This window comes from Ceratotherium simum, chromosome 15 (genome assembly GCF_057802395.1).
Source record: "Ceratotherium simum simum isolate JZ-2026a chromosome 15, ASM5780239v1, whole genome shotgun sequence".
NCBI classification, from domain to species: Eukaryota; Metazoa; Chordata; class Mammalia; order Perissodactyla; family Rhinocerotidae; genus Ceratotherium; species Ceratotherium simum.
In genome coordinates this window covers 63,666,342-63,685,739 of record NC_141914.1, presented here as the reverse complement: position 1 = coordinate 63,685,739, position 19,398 = coordinate 63,666,342, and the positions used below count along the sequence as shown (strand labels likewise).

The window sequence follows — 19,398 nt, the reverse complement described above, 5'->3', positions numbered from 1 at the left end:
CAGATTCACATGCTGTTGTATGAAATAATACAAAGAGAGCCCATGTGCACTTTACCAGTTTCCCCCAGTGCAAAACCATGGTACAACAAACAACCATGATATTGACCTTGACAGAATGAAGATGCACGACATTTCCATCATCACAAGCATCCTCATATCGTCCTTCTATAGCCACTAGCACTTCCCTCCAGGTTCCACTCCCACCATAACTCCTGATGACCACTAACTTGTTATATGTTTTCTATTTCTATAATTTTGCATTTTAAGAATGTCATATAAATAGAATCGTACTGTATGTAACATTTTGGTATTAACTATTCACTCAGGGTAACTCTTGAGATTACTTTATGTTGTTCAATGTATCAATAATTACTTCCTTTTTTATTGCTGAGTGGTATCCCTGATAAGGAGGTACCATCATTCACACACTGAAGCACACCTGGGTTACTAGTGTTCAAGGGCAAAGTCCTAATCAGTGGAAGACAAGCAATTAGAGGCCAGAAAACTTTCAAGGAAGAGACAAGTCTAACTTTTCTCTCAGTGTCGTCACCTTCATCCTCACTCCTACTGAGGCTGCTGGCCGGGCACTGAGGGCTAGAAGCACTTACAAGGTTGCAGGATCGCAGGCACTTTCATACAATATTGGTTTGAAAGTAAAATTGTAAAACACAATTTGCACAGCAATCCCCCTGTACATATCAAATGTAAAAATTACTTTGTTAGTAACACTGATTTTATTACATACTTAGGTAATTCTAATGGCAAAAAATAGTACATATCAACAAATAAATATTTAAATATTATTAAATGGTTTTTATTAGCAACAGTAGAGGAAACATTCTATGTACCCATCAGCTGAGAACACTTGAATAAATTACAGTCATTTGTTATATGGATTATTATGTGGAAATTAAAAATGAAAGACAAATGTGTATTTAACTACCTGAAAAATATCTCTAAAACTTAATAAGCTAGAAAAAAATAAGAGAAACACACACAAGTATAGTGTGCTTTTTAACTGTATATTTTTATATGTTTTAAGACTATGAAATTGTCTTTAATAAATTAATTAATTAAATGAAACAGTATCTGTATCATATAAACAAAAATGTAACAATCAATACCTGTAGTGAGGGCTATATATTTCTGGGACGTGAAGTCTTTAATTCGAGATAATTTTTATGGTAGTATAAAATAGGGGTCCAATTTCATTTTTCAGCATGTAGTTATCCAGTTTTCCCAACACTAATTGCAGAAACTATCCTTTTCCCATTGAGTCTTCTTAGTTTACTTGTCAAATATTAGCTAAATGTATACGTGTGATTTTATTTCTGCGATCTTCATTCTGTTCTATTGGTCTATGTGTTGTCTATTTTTATGCCTGTACAATACTATTTTTACTACTATATCTTTGTAATAAAGTTTGAAATCAGGAATTGTGATGCCTCCAGCTTTGTTTTTCTTTCTCAGGGTTGTTTTGGTTATTTGGTGTCTTTCATGGATCCATATGAATATTAGGATTGTTTGTCCTATTTCTGTGAAAAATGCCATGGGAATTTTAATAGGAATTGCACTGAATCTTGGGATGGCATTGGGTAGCATGGACATTTTAACAATATTAATTCTTCTGATTCATGAACATGGGATAGCTTTCCATTTCTTTGTGTCTTCTTCAATTTCTTTCATCAATGTCTTATAGTTTTCAGTGTGCAGATCTTTCCCCTTCTTGGTTAAATTTATTCATAAGTATTTTATTGTTTTTGATGCTATTGTAAATAGGATTGTTTTCTTTGTATCTTCTTCAGATAGTTCATTGTTAGTGTACAGAAATGCAACTGATTTCTGTATGTTGGTTTTGTATCCTACAATTTTACTGAATTTGTTTATTAGATCTAACAGTTTTGGGGGGGAAGTCTTTAGGGTTTTCTCTATATAAGATCATATCATCTGCAAACAGAGACAATTTTATTTCTTCATTTCCAGTTTGGACGCATTTTATTTCTTATTCTTGCCGAATTTCTCTGATTAAGACTTCCTTTACTGTGTTGAAGAGTAGTGTTGCGAGTGGGCACCCTTGTCTTGTTCTTGATCTTTGCAAGAAAGTTTTCAATCTTTCACCATTCGATATGATGTTAGCTGTGCATTTGTCATGTAAACCTTTTATTATGTTATGTTACTTTTATAATCAATTTATTGAGAGTTTTTATCATGAAGGGGTGTTGAATTTTGTCAAATGCTTTTTTTGCATCTCTATTGAGATAATTTTATGATTTTTTATCTTTCATTCTATTAATGTGGTGTATCACATTTATTGATTTGCATATGTTGAACTTGATCATGTTGTATGATCTCTTTTTTGAGTTTAGATAGTCTTATTATAATGTGTCTTGAAGAAGATCATTTTAGTTTGAAATGTTGGGGTGACATATTAGCATCATGAACTTGGATGTCTAAATGTCTCCCCAGATTTGGGAAGTTGTCAGCCAATATTTTTTTAAAATAAACTTTCTTTCCCTTTCTCTCTCTCTTCTCCTTCTAGCACTCCAATAATGCATATCTATTTCTTTTCATGCTATCCCATAATTCATATTGGCTTTCTTCACGCCTATTCATTCTTTTTTTCTTTTTGCTCCTTTGACTGGATGATTTCACATGACATGTCTTCTACTTCACTAATTATTTCTTCTACTTCATCAAATCTGATTTTGAAACTCTCTATTGAATTCTTCAGTGATTGTGTTCTTCAACTCTAGAATTGCTGTTTGTTTTTCCTTAATGATTTCTATTTCTATGTTGAACTTCTCATTTGTTCATGCAGTGTTTTCCTAATTTCATTTAGTAATCTGTCTGTGTTTCCTTGTAGTTTACTGAATTTCTTTAAGAGGATTATTCTGAAGTCCTCATCAGATGGTTCCTATATCCCCATTTCTTGGTCAGACATTGGAGTTTTATAATTTTCCTTTGGTGGTGTCATGTGTCTTTGATTATTCGTGATCCTTGTGGCCTTCCATTGGCATCTGTAAATTTGAGGAAGTAGGCACCTATTCCAGTCTTTACAGATTGGTTGTGGCAGACAAAACCCTTCACAGTCAGCCCATCCAGGGATTCTGTATGGCCATCTGGTGGTGTCCAGGGTCAAGCTTGCTGCTGGAGCCCTTGGGCAGCCTGGTGCTCCAGTGAGTGGAAAGCTTGGGTCCAAGGTATTCTGTCTAGTCCTGGGCACAGGTGGGACCCTGAGTTCAGGAGTACCTCCACTGAAGCCTGTGTTTGCAGGTGCTGATTAAGAGCCTGGAGCCACAGGAATCACCCAGTGCTATGGGAGTTGGCTGGTGCTGGAGTGAGTTGGGAGCATTGGTTCACAGGAGACTGCCAAGAGCCTGGTGCCAAAAGAGACAGCTTGTGCCAGGGTAGGCCAGAAGTCTTGGTTCCTGGGAGTCTGCTGGGAGCCTGGAGCCACAGAAGCTGCCTTGGGCTGCAGGAGCCAGCAGGTGCTGGGTCAAGATGGAAGCCTGGATTCATGGGACCCTGCTGGTGCCTGGTGCCATGGGAGCTGCCTGGGGCTGCTGGATGAAACATGGCAGGTGCTGTGGCAAAACATGGGCTTGAGTTCTCAGTAGCCCATGGGAAGCCTGGTGCCATGAAATCTGCTGAGGGTTGCTGGAGCTGGTAAGTGCTTAGGTAAGCTGGGGTCCTGGGGTCCTGGGTTTGTGGAAACCCACTGGGAGCTCTGCCATGGAAGCTCCCTGTGGCTTTGGGTGCTGCCTGGGGCCACTGGAGTAGACAGGCACTGGGGTGAGCCAGGGTCTGGATTCACCAGAGCCAACCAGGACACCACTTGGGGTCAGAGGATCCACCATGGGCTGCTGAAGACGGCAGGCACCAGGCTGAGTGGGGGTCTGGGTTCCCAGGAGACTGCTGGGAGCCTGGTGCCAAGGATGGTGCTTTGGGCCACTATAGCTGGCATGCTCCATGGTGAGTCTGGGCTTGCAAGAGGATACAAGGAGCCACCTAGGTCCACAGGAGTCAGCCTGGTGCTGGGGCAGGCTTGCTCTGGGTCTGTGATGAAGTCAGGCACTCACTTTACTCTCCTTCTTTTGGGGAGATTTTTGATTACTGATTCAATCTCCTTATTTGTTATTAGTCTGTTCAAGTTTTCTATTTCTTCATGATTTAGTCTTGATAGGTTGTAGGAATTTACCCATTTTTGTCTTAGATTATCCAATTTGTTAGAGTACAAGAGTTCAGAATAGTCTCTTATAATCTCTTTATTTCTGAAGCATCAGTTGTAATGCCTACTCTTTCATTTCTGACTGACTTTGAGCCTTCTCTCTTTTTTTCTTAGATATTCTAAGCATTTGTCAATTTTATTTTTTCAAAAAATCAACTCAGTTTTATTGATCTTTCATATTGTCTCTCTATTCTCTATTTCATTTTTTTCTGCTCTAGTCTTTGTGACTTCCATCCTTCTGCTAACTTTGGGTTTCGTTTTTTCTTTTTCTAGTGCTGTGTGTTGTAAGTTAGGTTGTTTATTTGAGATCTTTCTTCTTTTACAGTGTACAAGTTTATTGAAAGACCAAACTCAAATGTCACCTCCACCAGGTTTTATTTGGAATCCTCCAGCACTCAACATAGAGGCTGCCCAAAGACATGTGCAAAAAAAATGTCTGCTAAATAAGCGAGTTTTTTAAAGTTTTATTCCAAGGATCTTAGATTAGATTATCAAACCAAAGTTCTTTTTCTAGATTACACTCGATCTAGGCTATTAAAAAAAAAAAACCAGACTGCTATCCTTCTTGAAAAGAAAATCTTTGCTAATAGCCTTTGAAAATCATGCACAGAAAATTTTTTTACACCATTTTTCTTTAAAGTATTTTTCACACAAAACAACCAGATTTATTTTGTAAACACATCTCTTGAAACACTCATTCTAAATAATCAAACTTCTGTTATGACAATGAACTACTTAAATGATAAAGTCCCAACTAGGGGATGAATAACATGCTGAATTCATTAAGTGTTTTACTAGCTGAGAATATAGTAGTCAATAATATAGATCAGAGCTTTTTTCACTAAATTTAAATCGTTCCATTTTACTTGGGGTGGAGAGATGGACAATAAACAAATAAGTAATGTATCAAAGTGATGATGGCTCTATGAAGATTTAAAATTTTAAATAGGATGATTGAGTAGCGACTTTAGAATGGAGGGTCTGGGAAGGCCTCTCTGAGTAGGCAATATTCAAGCTGAGATTTAAGATGAAAAAAGGGGGCTGGCCCCGTGGCTTAGCGGTTAAGTGCGCGCGCTCCGCTACTGGCAGCCTGGGTCCGGATCCCGGGCGAACACCGACGCACCGCTTCTCCGGCCATGCTGAGGCCGCGTCCCACATACAGCAACTAGAAGGATGTGCAACTATGACATGCAGCTATCTACTGGGGCTTTGGGGGAAAAAAAAAGGAGGAGGATTGGCAATAGATGTCAGCTCAGGGCCGGTCTTCCTCAGCAAAAAGAGGAGGATTAGCATGGATGTTAGCTCAGGGCTGATCTTCCTCACACACACACAAAATAAAAAGATGAAAAAAAGGTTGACAATGCAAAATTCAGGAGAAAGAGCATTCCAAGCAGCGGGCCCTGAAGCACAGCAGGGAGACAGCAAGTTGTAGATGAGGTAGCTGAAGAGGCACCAGTAGATCATGTAGTGATGAAGAAAGCATGAGGAGTGACAAGAGATTTTCACATATTGAGGTATATGGGGTAACTATTCCAGTTCCAAACTGATTTGGCTTGAGCTAAAAAGTCTGACTTATGCCCTATCAAACATACATTGTACATCTGCTTAACCACTAAAGTAAAGAATACACTCTCTTAAGATAAGAATGCATCCTTCCCCTCCTACGTCCTATTGGAATGCTCTGTTGGTAATGCCCAAATCAGTCCCTTTCCTGACATCACATCACATTGACCTGCTAATTTGCAATTGAATACCTCTTTGAAATTTTGATAAAAATGTATCCTGGGTATGTTCTTTGTTCTAAAAAGATATGAATGAACTGAAAACCATGCTTCTCTGGAATGCCTTCTGTGGCCTCTCTGGGTTATAATCCTCACTCTGGCTCAAGTAAACTCACCTTATTCCTCTTATCTATAGACTGGTTATTAGTTATTTTGCATCAACATTTGGTATAGTCATTGCAGGATTTCAGAGAAACCCACTGGAGACCACCTGGACTCTACACTGAACCGGCATTCAGTCCCATTGATCTCCCCCCCACCCCCCGCCAGATCACTGCATTCTTCAGGTGACCCTGGTGAGTTCTCCTGAAAGTTGGACCTCCTTATTTTAAGTCAATGGTGCAGAGTTTATTTGAGCTGTTTCAGACCTTAAGACTAGGTATTTTAAGGGGGTACCCCTACATACCCTAGGTCAGAGGAACCTGGGGGGAGGGAATTCCTAGGAAAGAGAAACCTAGGGGGAATTTCCTAGGCCAGGGGAGCCTAGGGGGAAATTCTGGAGTGAACAGGGCAGGCTGACCTTTTTAATTTGGCTTTAAATTGGAAAGAATTGTGTTTATAAAGTCTGAACAAACTGCTTGATAGAGAAATGAGAGTCTGAACTTGTTCAGCTCTGAAGAGAAAGGACACCAGCTCCCCTTGGCCAAAAGGCATTCTCAGGTGACTGAGAACCTACTGGGAGTGTTTGAGGTCGAGCCTTGAGACGTGCAGCGGTCCCATAGGGAACTCCACTATCATTCATGTTAATTAATTAAAGTCTTGTCCGGGAAAGTGCATATAGGTTTGGTCACCCACGCGTTCTGAGCCCCCATGGTGGTCTTAGACGGCCAGTGGGAAAAACTGAGGCACATAAGAGAGTGTTTACAACCTTTCTTTAGGGAGTAACAGCACACTTCTGACACACTACACTGTCCTTAGATGTTGTTCAGACTTTATAGCAAAACAAAACCAAAAGAAAAGTGGGAAATCGAGCTTCTAAAAGCCCGACCAGTTCCCGAATGGCCAGCCTTCTCTCTGAACTCCAGAGACTCATACAAGTGCTTAATAAAAGGGGCCTAAGACTGAGAGAAAGAAAAAAAAAAAATGGGAAAAGAAGCTTTTGCAGATGCAAACTGCTAAAATTTTTAAAACAGAGGCTATAAAATCTTTGTTGCATCTGTCTGTTGTTTATGTGTGTGTCTCTATGTTATATGTGTGTAATATTTTACTCCCAGATGGTATGGTCAAAATTAAGAGCTCTGTCTAATTGTCTTAAAGTAAGCACTTACATAAATTCTAAATGTAATAGAAATTAACCCAAATGTCTTTCAAGTTAACATGATATAAATTAATCTTTGGTAAATGAAAGCTGGTTTAAGTTTGTTGACTTAACCAACCAATTGGTTTGATTGACAATTGTTGGAACCAAATGATTTAAATAGATGAAAATAAGTAAGAGTTTTTTGGTACAATAATTGTGTTTTATGGTTTGTATCTTTGAAAAAAAAAGCTTCCAAATTCCTTTCAGTAACTTAAAACTTTAGAGTTTTGCTAAATTAATGATAAAAGTTTGTTGAGCATCTGGTTCATTTTCAAATAAGGTAAAATACTGAAACATTATTGCTAAACATATCTAAGTTTACTTTTGGCTTATTACTGAAAAACTAAAAGGTGTTTTGGGTCTATTAGTAAACACGTCTTGTGTTTTATTAAAAGATTGTACTATAAAGTAACATGTTTCCAGAAATTATGAAAAGTGTTTATAAATTCGTCAAGCCGCAGAATGCTAATGTACAAGAACGTTTATAACTGCTTAGTTTTTACTTAGAAGTCAAAGTCTATAAGGGTTAAAATTCTAATTAATATATGTGATTAAAGTTACTAAAAATTAATAAGAAAAACAGGTCTGTATATAAGGAAAGTAAGATGTGTATTTTCAGTAAAGAAGGTACAAGGAATGGAAATATTTTGTTTGGTTGGTTAAGAAAGATAAATTTGTCCTAAAGTACTAGAGAGGGAAATAAAGACATAGGATAAATTCTGAATGTAAAAAGAAAGTTATAAAAGGTTTGTGGATGAGGAATTCTGGAAAAAGAGTTTTATGCATGGTCAACTTGCCTGGGATTAAAGTAAATCCAATTAAGTAAATGAGTTTTAATGTCAAAAGTAAGCTGGTGCAAAATTAAAATTTTGTTTTCCTTGTCTTAAAAGGGTAATTTTCTTGAACTTGATAAAGAGATTATAAAAGGCTTTTCTTTACCTTTGAGTAAGTCTACCCAAAAGACAGAAAAACTATGTTAAAATAATTTCCTATGTTCAAAAAACTGAGGTCTCTCTATTAAGATTTTTTTTGACTGTTTTAACTCTCTGTTTGCCCTTGACTGTTTCAGTTGCCACTTTAATTGAATGGATAGCTAAGTGTTGTTTCATGGGGACCTATGATAGTGTGTGGGCGAACGTTATTGATATAGATGTTTTGAAATTGTATAACATTACTGAAATTATGATCTGTCCTGGTTATCAGTCTGGTTCTGTTTATTATTTTAAAGCATTGTATGTCACAAAATTAACCAAATTTCTTTGTCAATTGCCATTTTGGGGTCTTGTTGTTTACAGACAGATATTTCTTTGCTCTGATGCTTTTGAAAAATATGTTTCATCCTCAGAGAAGTTCATGGAAAGGACTCTGGTGCTTACTCTAGAATACAGGCTTCTGATAAACTTTCAGATCATAAAACTGAACTGGGTAAGAAATGACAGAATTCTAACTGAAAAACTGATGACTTTGTGAAACTGCCGACAAGACCAAGGTCAAGAATTGATTACACTGGACTGAATGAACTAATGAGAATGATTATAATTTTTATGACTTTTGTTTGAAATATTGCTGATTTTTTAACGTTGTTTTTTCAGATTTAAGGAAAACTTTTTCTATTTTCTCCTGAGCTAGCTATGATTTATGGCAACTTGATAAATTATACCTTTGTAAGCAGAATTGAAACATTTATCTTTTTCTCCCTACCTGATCCCTCCTGAATTTGGAAACTCTTGGTGAGTGAGTATTGTTATTTTCATGGCAATATAGCTATTTGCATAAGTTCAATAAGAATCTGTTCTCCTCTTAACAGGACATAATTGGAAACATTGGTTATATTACCAAAGCTTTGACTGGAATGTTAAATTTGAAAAAAAAAATACAGACACAGATATGACAAGGCAGCTTTTGAGAGACAAAGATTGGACTTTATGGAACAAAGCCATGTGGAAATATCAGCCTGGTACCTTATGTTCAGCGTTCCAAGCAGCACTTACTGGATAAGTAAGGAATATCACTTATCTGGCACGTGCAAAGAACCTCGAAATTTCGGGGAACCTCGAAAAGAGAGGAATTCACACAAATCTGTAGGTACTGCAGGTGAAGTCTGATGACAAAATACTTGGTTTGGCTTTCCTGGTCTCGAGAGGCCTTTCAAGTTCAATCTGAGATTCCTTATAAAGAGTTCCAGCAAAGCAGACTTAAAAGAGCCTATGTGATCAGTTGCTATTCTTGCTGCACTTATGTAAGTAATTGAGTCAAGTTTTATTGAAACTAGACTTATTGTGCAAACCAGTTAGTCTTAATTTGGCTACCTTTGGTAAAAATTAGGGTGATTTTAGAGAGGAAAACTACGTTTCAATAGAAACTATAATACACATTTGTGGATGTTGCTGTTAATTGTCTTTGAGGTTTTTGTTTTATATCTGTTAACTGGACTGGATCCTGAATTCTTCCAGTCTCCTGACATATATGACTACAAATCTACAAACTAATGTTTTCAATTTTTTCCATCATTCTCATTTGGAATCACTGAGAACTGAACCTGCCCTTTTTCTTGAAGCCTTTCAAACTGAAGCTGGTGGACTTAATATAAACTTAAGAGAGATTCATGTCTGTTGCTGTGTAAGCCACTCAGAAAAGTACCTGAATACTTGATGACATCATCAGAGACATTTAAAACTGCAAAAGATGCTTTGACTCTGACATCTAGAAATTTTTTTGATTGGCTAACCCTCAGACTCAGAAACTGGTTTATAATTTTCTCCTACCATTAACTTTGTTTTTTTTTTGTCTTATTACCTGGTTACTTGCTTCCATAATATAGGCCCAACTTTGGGAGCCCACCTGCATCACCATCTTACTAAGAGACTGGTTCAACAAGATGGAACAACAGGAAATCCCTCCAGATTGAGCGATTAAAGAGTAAAAGGGGGGAATTGATACTGGCTCAACACAAGGTTGACATAAGGGAAGCCATATTATAGAAAGGAAACCCCATTGTTACTTTGAATGACCTTTGATTAACTAGCCCAGACATGCTCTGTGGACTTTTTGGCCCCTCTCAGCTGCTATAAGTTGATAATTTTGTTCTCTTGAGTTCCTTACGAATGTGATGACCCCTGGGCAGAGAGTCTATGCCGATAGCCATCATCAATGACAACTGAAAGATCAGGGTAGAGGGCATTGCTCCAGTCTCTGATGCATATCAAGTAAAACAAAAGACTGCCAGGAACTAAGACCAGATGGATGCCCCCACCCTGAAACCAGATGCCTCCCCACTCGGACACCAGCCCTCTATATAATTAGCCTGTAGTCTTTGTCCTGTAAGATGGTTCTTTGAGACACTAGTCGGCCATCTTCCCCCTGGCTAGCAAGCTGTAATAAACTGCCCTTTCTTTTCTACCAAAAAAGAAAAAATGATGACAGGTTGGTAGCTTATCCTTTTCACAGAGAGCTCCCAGACCTTAAGGATCATGGAGCTGGAGAATTTGTGTATCAGAAGAGGCATCAAATAAAAGACTCTTTGTGGCCCTGTTGGGAAGGACCATACCAGGTACTTTTAACCAGTTCATGCACTGCAGAATCAAAAGGCAGAGACTCATGAATTCACATTTCTCATTTTAAAAAGAGGCTTTTCCACCTAAGTGAGTTTCAGTTCCTATTTCTGATGCCTTACTTCAACTGACCAATGCAAATATCTCCAAACCAGGATGAGAGGAAGAAAGCATCTGTTGTAGACAGCTGTCCTGAGACTCTGGACCAGGCCTGTATTCCTAACCTTAAATTTCCTCATTTAAACCTTTGTCATGCTTAAACTATATACCTATTTTATAGTTGTTCCATTTAAGGTTTTCAGAATACTATCATACTTAAGGAAAGTGATTGATTTGGAACAGACTGGTCTCAAAGGCCAGGCATTTTTCAGGTGGCTCCTAATGGAACTCAATGGTTATGTGGAACAAATCTTTGGCCTTGGCTACTGCCTGGATGGCTAAAACACCGCACCCTGAGCTTCCCTTGATGGCAGGGAAGGATTCACTGAGCTAACATGTGTTGCCAATCTCTCTTTAAGGCCAGATGGGCTCATTCAGTGTTCCACTGGTATGACCACCGAGCAGCTAGGTATATTGGTTCCTTCTTTGGGGCTAGAGAATGTCATATCCCATACAGAAGCCCTTAACAATTGTCAAACAGGAATAGCCTTTTTAAATACTAAAAATGCCTTTAATGGGGAAGGCTGTCCTTCAGAATAGAATGGCCTTAGATATTCTTATAGCATCCCAAGGTGGTACATATATATCATTCAAACTGAATGATGTGTTTTTATACATCATGTTATTCAAGACATGTGTGAGTCTTCCAATGCATCATCTCTGAATGCCTTAAGTGATCCTATACCTGATCTTGATTTGTTTAGTTGGCTCCCTTCTGGTATTGGCTACCACTTGCAACCCAATTGCAATTCCTATTTCTATTACTCCTTGGAATTCTTGTATTAGTCGTAATATTCAAACTAATTACTGTTTTCTTTATTCAGTGTTGTAAGATTGTCATGCTAGCTACAGTAACAATTGCTCAGCGATGTGAGATGGTCGACCATCTTACAAGCCTGGATGAATCTCCTTTTCTTATTAAGGCTATGCCTAAGAATTCATTTTTAAGCTAATCAAGTATTGGATTACTTGTTCTAGAATTGTCATAAACAATGTAACTATAGGAAGTCACGTAATAGCATCTGTGCAATGTTTATGCAATAATCTAAAAATAATTGACAAATTACATAACCTGTGAAACACTTCACCTGTTAATATATACCTCTATGCTTGTCCACTATATCTATTTCCTCCCAATGTGGATAACTGGGCAAGTTGATGAAATAAAAGCCTAGCACCAAGGGACATGATGGACCCAGGGCAGGCAGCAACCACCCTGGCACTGAGGGACAATATTTTGATCAGAAGTGCTTTCTATTGAAAGATTATTGATCAAAAGGGAAAAATGACAAGAAATTTTCACATATTTAAGTATATGGGGTAAATATTCAGGTTCACAACTGATTCAGCTTGAACTAAAAAGCCTGACGTGACCTATCAAACATATATTGTACATCTGCTTAACCATTAAAGAATACACTCTCTTAAAATAAGATACTCTCTCTTCCTCTCCTATGCCCTGTTGGTAATGCCCTATTGGTAATGCCCAGATTAGTCCCTTTCCTGACATCATGGTCACGTTGACCTGCTAATTTGCAATTGAATACCTCTTTGAAATTTTGATAAAAATGTATCTTGGGTATGTTCTTTGTTCTAAAAAGATATAAGACTGTACTGTAAACCACGCTTCTCCGAATGCTTTCTAAGGCCTTCCTGGATTATAATCCTCACTCTGGTTCAACTAAACTCACCTTGTTTCTCTTATATATAGAATGGTTATTGGTTATTTTGCGTCAATAGGATTGTGGATTTAAATCTCCAAGCAAAGAAGCCATTGGTAGATTTTAAAATGGGGAGCAACATAATCTAGATTATATTTTTTGTGATTGTTTTTTCTTTTTTTTTTTTTTTTAAAGGATCACTTTGAAAGCCTACAGCAAATGGATTTGGGGGAGTGAGGCCAATTCGACTAAAACCAAACAAACAAACAAAAATCATCTGTGGATCAGACTAAGATGATGTTTGTGAAATTGGAGAGATGACTCCAATTTAGAAGTTTCTGAGTCAAAAGAACTTGCTGATCCATTGGATGCAGGGGAAGCAGGGGAAGGAGAGGTGTAAATTCATTTCAGAATACTGTACAGACTATTTAAGTGGTTCTTACATAACCTAAGATTCTTTGTAACGGTCTTACAGGTTCCAGGAGTTAAACTCACACGTTTTCATTTTATGTTTGTATATTTGCATTCAAATATATTTGTGTGATTTTACCTTCTAAAAATAATCCTTAGCAGATGGAATGAAGTGAAGAGTGAGTGGGAAAGGAGTAGAGGCGACCTGTGTCCACAACTCTTTGAAGAAGCTGAGATGAGACACCACGCTCTTCCCTCCAGAGAGGCAGCACCTACGCAGCTCCGGGGAACTACCCAATCCCTACCGCATGCAGCCGCAGGGCGACGTTCAGATCAGGTGCCCCTCCATCCAGACACGTCCCTTTAAGGAGGCCAAAGCCATCGGTGACAAGCTGATGTCACACTGCCTCCACGCAAGCCCAGCGCTCTCATACCCGCCAGCCCGCGGTGGGCGGCGGCGACAGCGCGGCGGAGGCCGGAGCGCGGCGCGGGCGGGGCAGCCCTTCCCCGGCGTGGCGGGCGCCAGCGGAGGGGCGGCGCGGCGGCGGCCGGCGGCTTGCTGCGGTCTCCCTCCGCGTCTCGGGGCCGCCCCCGCCCCACGGCCTCACGGCGCCCGGTGTGGGTGGTAGTCGCCTGTTAAAGCTGAAGGGCCGAGGCTCGGAGGGGTGAAGTGACTTGCGCAAGATTACGCAGCAGAGCTGGCTTCTAGGCAGTGTAATAATTCTCTTCACTGCAGAAGGAACATGATCCTGTTCTTACTCAGCAAGCGTGTTGAGGTGATGCGTGCAAAGCGCCTTACATGCTCATTACCTGTGGCGGGTTTGCCATCCGCCCAGAGCAGGGACCGATGCTGATTTCTAGCTGGGGCTCCAGGGCCTCCACACGAAGAAGCAGAGGCTACTGAGCAAGAGGCCTGAAGCCGAGGTTGCGGTTCCTACCAGCAGAAGGTGGGTCTCCGCTGCACTCCATCGATCACACGTAGCTACAGATCCACGTGTACGCATTCTCGTCTCCTTTTTTATTGCGTCATCCTTCCTGCACTCATCCAGACTGAAAATCTAGTAGTCAAGCCACTCTTGCATGCCCCGCACGTCTGATGAGTCGCTGATCCCCATATCCTGTTCCTTCCCTGTTCTCTGTTTCCACCAGATAAGACTTCGTTAAACGACCTCTTACTCCTTCGAATTGGTTCATTTGTTCAATTAATAAATACTAATCATTAATAAAAATTAATCATCACCAAACATTGCCGATTTTATCCCTTCTCAGCATATAGTGGGGTTATGCTTCCTGGCCCTGATCAGTGAGGTGTGAGTGCATGTGACCCCTGCTACTTTCAGACACAGCATCTAATTGCCACTTTGAGGCGCTCCAGAGCTCTTTTCCTTCTCTCTTGCCCAGCAACAGACAACATTTGAAATGGTGGCAGCTTCTCCAGCCCGCATCTCCGAGTGGTTAAGATGGGCAGAGCCCCCATGGTGGCCCATGATGAATATGCAGCTTGGGAAAGGGATCAACTGTTGTTTTAAGGCCCTGAAACTTTCGGGATTATTGGTCACTACAGCATAACCTAGCCTCTTCTAATTGATACAAATGCCTATAGTAGTCAGCAAAACCAAATTTGGTCTCTTGTCCTAGTGGAGTTTATACCAGAGGTATCTCTCTAAAATACACATCTGATCATGTACCCTTCCCTGCTTCACAACTTTCAATATCTTCCCATTGCTTGAAGGATAAAGTCCAACTCTTAGCCTGGCATCTAGACCTTTTACCACTTGGCTCCAGATTGCACTTCTCTTCCCCTCTCCCACCCATTTTATGGTCCAGCCAAACTGTGCTACTGGCTATTTACTGCCTTAATCCATATGCTTTCAAACCCCTGCCTGAACCTTCGCCCATGCCATACCTTCAACCTGGGATGCCCTCCGCCCATGTTTGCATATCCTGGTTTACTCCCCTGTGCTTGTTAAATACCTCATGCCACCCCTACTAACCCTTTTAGAACACTCATAACAAACCTAATTACATATTTCAGTGATTGTCTTCCTCCAGAGCTGTAAACTCCTTGATAAATCCATCTTACTCGCTTTGGGTCAGGCATATATGAAGACTTAAATATTTGTTAAATGAATGGATGGCTCATTGGACCCTTCAAGCCTCACTAGAAATGCTGTCAATTCCATGTATTAGTTTCTTATTGCTGCTGTAACAAATTACCACATGATGGCTTAACACAACACAAATTTATTGTCTTACAGGTCTGTAGGTGTTGACAGGGGTGTGTTCCTTTCTGGAGGCTCATAGGGGAGAATCTGTTTCCTTGCTTTTTCCAGCCACTAGAGGCTGCCCACATTCCTTGCCTTGTGGGCCCCTTACTCCGTCTTCAAAGCCAGCAATATTGCATCTCTGAGCATTCTTCCCTAGCCACATCTTCTTCTAACTATGAACTCAGCTGGGAAATTTCCTCCAATTGTCAGAATCCATGTAATTAGATTAGGTTTTCCCGGGTAATCCAGGATAATTTCCTTATCTCAACATACTTAATTTAACCACGTTTTTCTTTTCCCATTCAACAGTTCCAGGGATTAGAACAAACACATCTTTGGGGGACCATTATCCTGCCTACCACATTTCCGGAGTCTTTCCTTGCTTCTCTTTCTAGCTTGACATTTACCTTCAACATCAGCCAAATGAAGTCTTCCCTAAAAAGCATCAGGGGTCTCCTAGAAGTAGGGTAACCAAATATGGTCCAGACTTTCAAGAGTGAAAGGGAGTACTATTAACATTTACACCAGATCAACAGGTGTGCACTGGGTCTGAGCAGACACAGCAGGATGAAAGGGTGTGTGACCTATGGAGACCCTACCCTGAATTGGAGCAACATTATCATGGACTTCTACCCTTCAGCCTGATCTCTTAGAGAGAGATCAAGGAGACATTGTGAAGCTTTACTTTCCTCAGAAAATCCCTGCTCTAGACTGGAGATGGGACACTTTATCTGGCTCAAAAGGCTAAACAGAATCTTTTTCTCCACAGCTTTAACAATACATAAATAACTATATATAAACAATATATTATTTATATTAGGGACATTAGACTTTCATCTAATATATATTGCAAATGTGTATATCAAATACATTTGCAAATATATATCAAACTTACAATTTGACAAATTTGTCTTTCAATTTTGTTGATGATGAATCCTCTGATAGTAGGTAGTTCCAGTATACCTTGTAGCCACATGACAAAAGATGAAAAGAATTCCATGTCAGGCACCTGGGGATCTGCTCATATTGGACTTGCAAATGGTTACTTTTCAGCTTTGCGGAGAAAGAGAAAAACATACTAAAGTAAGGATCCCATAGGTTTTCCTTTATATGATCAAGGCTTTCCATTTCAAAGTCTACTAATCTTAGATCATAGATAGAGCCAGAAGATATTTCAGGAAATCATTTTGTGATTTTATTACACAAATAAAGTGTTTTACCCAAAGTTAGTTATTATTTTGCAGTTGCAAAATAGTGGCTTTCCCATTCTAGCATGCCCTCGACGTTTATCTGTATAAGAGCTTTCGTTTCCCCCACCCAACACCTTTTTGTTCCTTTTCCTTTTCTTATATTTTTAATGAATATCACTATGGACTTAAAGTACATAAAATACATAAAATACATTTGTTTTTATGTATTCAATGTGTTATAATCCATTACCAACTATATTCTTTTTTGATGCTCAAATTGTCTCAGATTTGGCCAGTGGGAGTCCCTTTAAGCTGCTCCTGTAACATTTTGACCCGTTTTCCATCAGCCTTTGAGCTCTTTCTTGTTCCCTGGCACAAGATATTTCAGGCTCACCTTGTATTTTACCTGCCCCAGATCTGAACTGCCACTTCTCCAAGGAGCTCTGGTTCCTTTCAGTGAGGTATAATATTTAGAAACCAAGATCTAGGGTAGGCTTTAGGTGTACTCATTAATACAGGGATGTCATTGCCTCTTGACCCTTTAATTTCCCTTTGGCACGTCCCTTTTTTCATTCTTTTGTTTGACTGAATAGTATTTCACTCTGGGAATATACCTTTTTTTGAAAAAAACAGTCTCCAATGGAAGAACATTTTGGTTATTTCCAATATTTGGCTATTACAAATAATGCCACAATGAATAACCTTGCACACATATTGTTTCAGATCTGTGGTTGTGTATCTTCAGGGAAAATTCCTACTAGTGAGATTGCTAGATTAAAAGGTAAATGCAAATGTAGCTTTGTTAGATATTGCCAGATTCTTCACAGAGGTCATACCATTTTGTATTTCCACCTGCACTGGATGAGATTATCTGTTTTCCCACAACCTCACCAACAGAATTACAGAATATGTTGTCAAACATACATTTTTGCAAACATGATAGGTGAGCAGTGGTATCTAGATGTAGTGTTAGTTTCCATCTCTCTAATAGTGAAGCTGAAGATTCTTTCATTTGGTCAAGGTCATTTGAATATCGTTTATTGTTAACTGTGTGTATGTCTTTTGTACTTTTATCTATAGGGTTTTGGTTCTTTTTTTCTTGATTTTTTAGTGTTCTTTTATCTTAGGAACAAAAGACCTTTGTCTATGATATATAATGCAAATATTAACTCCCAGTTTGATATTTGACTTTTGACTTTATTTATGATGTTTGCCACAATTTCTTTCATTTTTATGTAGTCACGAATTTATCAATATTTTCTTTTAGTGTGTCTGGATTTTGAGTCATAGTTAGGCAAAAACTACTATAAATCTTGGCATTAATTTTTTCCTGTCATAAGTGATTTGAAATCCACAAATTTATCTACTTATTTTGATGTCTTCAACACATAATGCTGTAGTCATCAGTCATCTAATGACTAAAAGTTTTTACACCTCTTTTTTTCTTTCTTTTTAAATAATTCATTTAGAATAACCTGATACTGACCTTTTAGAAAGCAATTTGACAATATGTATTGAGGCATGAAACATGTTCTGACTTTTCAACCTTGAAATACTATCCTAGAGAAAACAATCCTAAACCTGGTACCTAATACAGTGCCTGGTACCTATTAGATATTCAGTCAATATTTGCTGAATGAAGGAATAAATATGGGGAATGGGAAATACATGCATGAAGATGTTTGTTGCTGAATTATTTACATGAAAATTTGGCTGCAACCTAAAAAGCCAATAATAGAGAAATGGTTGAATAATGGGGTATATACTTCATTAAAAATGTTGTAAAGCTCAAAAATGATGGTTCTCTAAGATATATAGTAATATAGTAATGATACATAATATATGGATATGATGATAGATGAAAAAAGCAAATTATCAAAAAAGAGTAGGAGCTTTTATTACATACAAAAGATCACAGTAAATGCTTCTCACAATTGTAGGTGGCTGTGTGGTTTTGAGTCTCAGATCTCTTCTCTGGGACTGAGGATAATAATGGTGCTACCCCATAGAGTTAATGTGAGAATTAAATGAGATAATACATATAAATGCTCAGAATAGAACCTGCCCTCGAGTGAGTGCTCAGTACATGTTCGCTTTTTTAGTTTCTGGGTTTTTTTTCTTAAATTATAAAAACTTGGTTACAGTGCCCCCATGTGTCTGTACATTGCAATATTTCTGGTCTTTAAAAGAATTCCTTATTACTTTAGATCAACGTATTTGAAATGACAGTTCTAGGGCCATGCAGTGTCCACTCATGTTTTATATAGGCTATGAAGATTAAACAGCTCTTTTGAAAATAATGTTTTTTCCCCTAAATATAAAAGTAACACATGCTCATTATACAAAATTTGGAAAATACTGAGAACTATAAGGAATTCTAGCCATCTATAATGTAACCATCCATTTTGGTGTGTTTTATATTTTCTATGTGAAGTTATATATATGTGGGTTTTATTTTTACAAATTAGGGTCAGTGTATTTTTATGCAAGATTAAATTTTAGAATAAATGTAAAATGTATCTTTTGCATTAGAGCAGAAAGGTGACTCTGTAGATAATGGAGGTTATCCCATGGCATCCAGAGGGTGGTCATCTAGTCACTGCAGTCTCATGTTCCCCAGTCACAGGCAACCACAGTAGGTACATGGAACTCTAGTGCAAAACTGCTTTAAAATGAAAGAAAATCCAACCTGATTTAGAAATCTAATGCCCCCTTATGTGTGATTTGAGGAGAGATGAATGTGTGGTTTGAGGAGGGATGAATGAGAATCAGTTTCTTGTACTAAGGAGGCTTTTTTCTTCTTTAAGATAATAATGAGTTGGTAGCAAATCTTTATTTTAACGTTATTTC

General features: G+C 38.6%; 1 long non-coding RNA gene across 6 annotated transcripts in view; it reads left to right on the top strand.

Moving 5' to 3' along the window:
- Positions 1-14,372, top strand: part of LOC147915232 (uncharacterized) — a 38,480-nt gene extending 24,108 nt beyond the window's left edge. Inside the window, exons 6-7 of one of the 6 annotated variants that reach the window (XR_015554539.1) lie at positions 3,274-6,305; positions 13,251-14,372. This is a non-coding gene — a long non-coding RNA (uncharacterized LOC147915232). Of the gene's footprint in view, positions 1-3; positions 2,285-3,273 lie in introns of those variants that run through there. The other 5 variants (XR_015554538.1, XR_015554540.1, XR_015554536.1 and 2 more) reach the window with 5 other exon arrangements.
- The last annotated feature ends 5,026 nt before the right edge of the window (positions 14,373-19,398 follow it).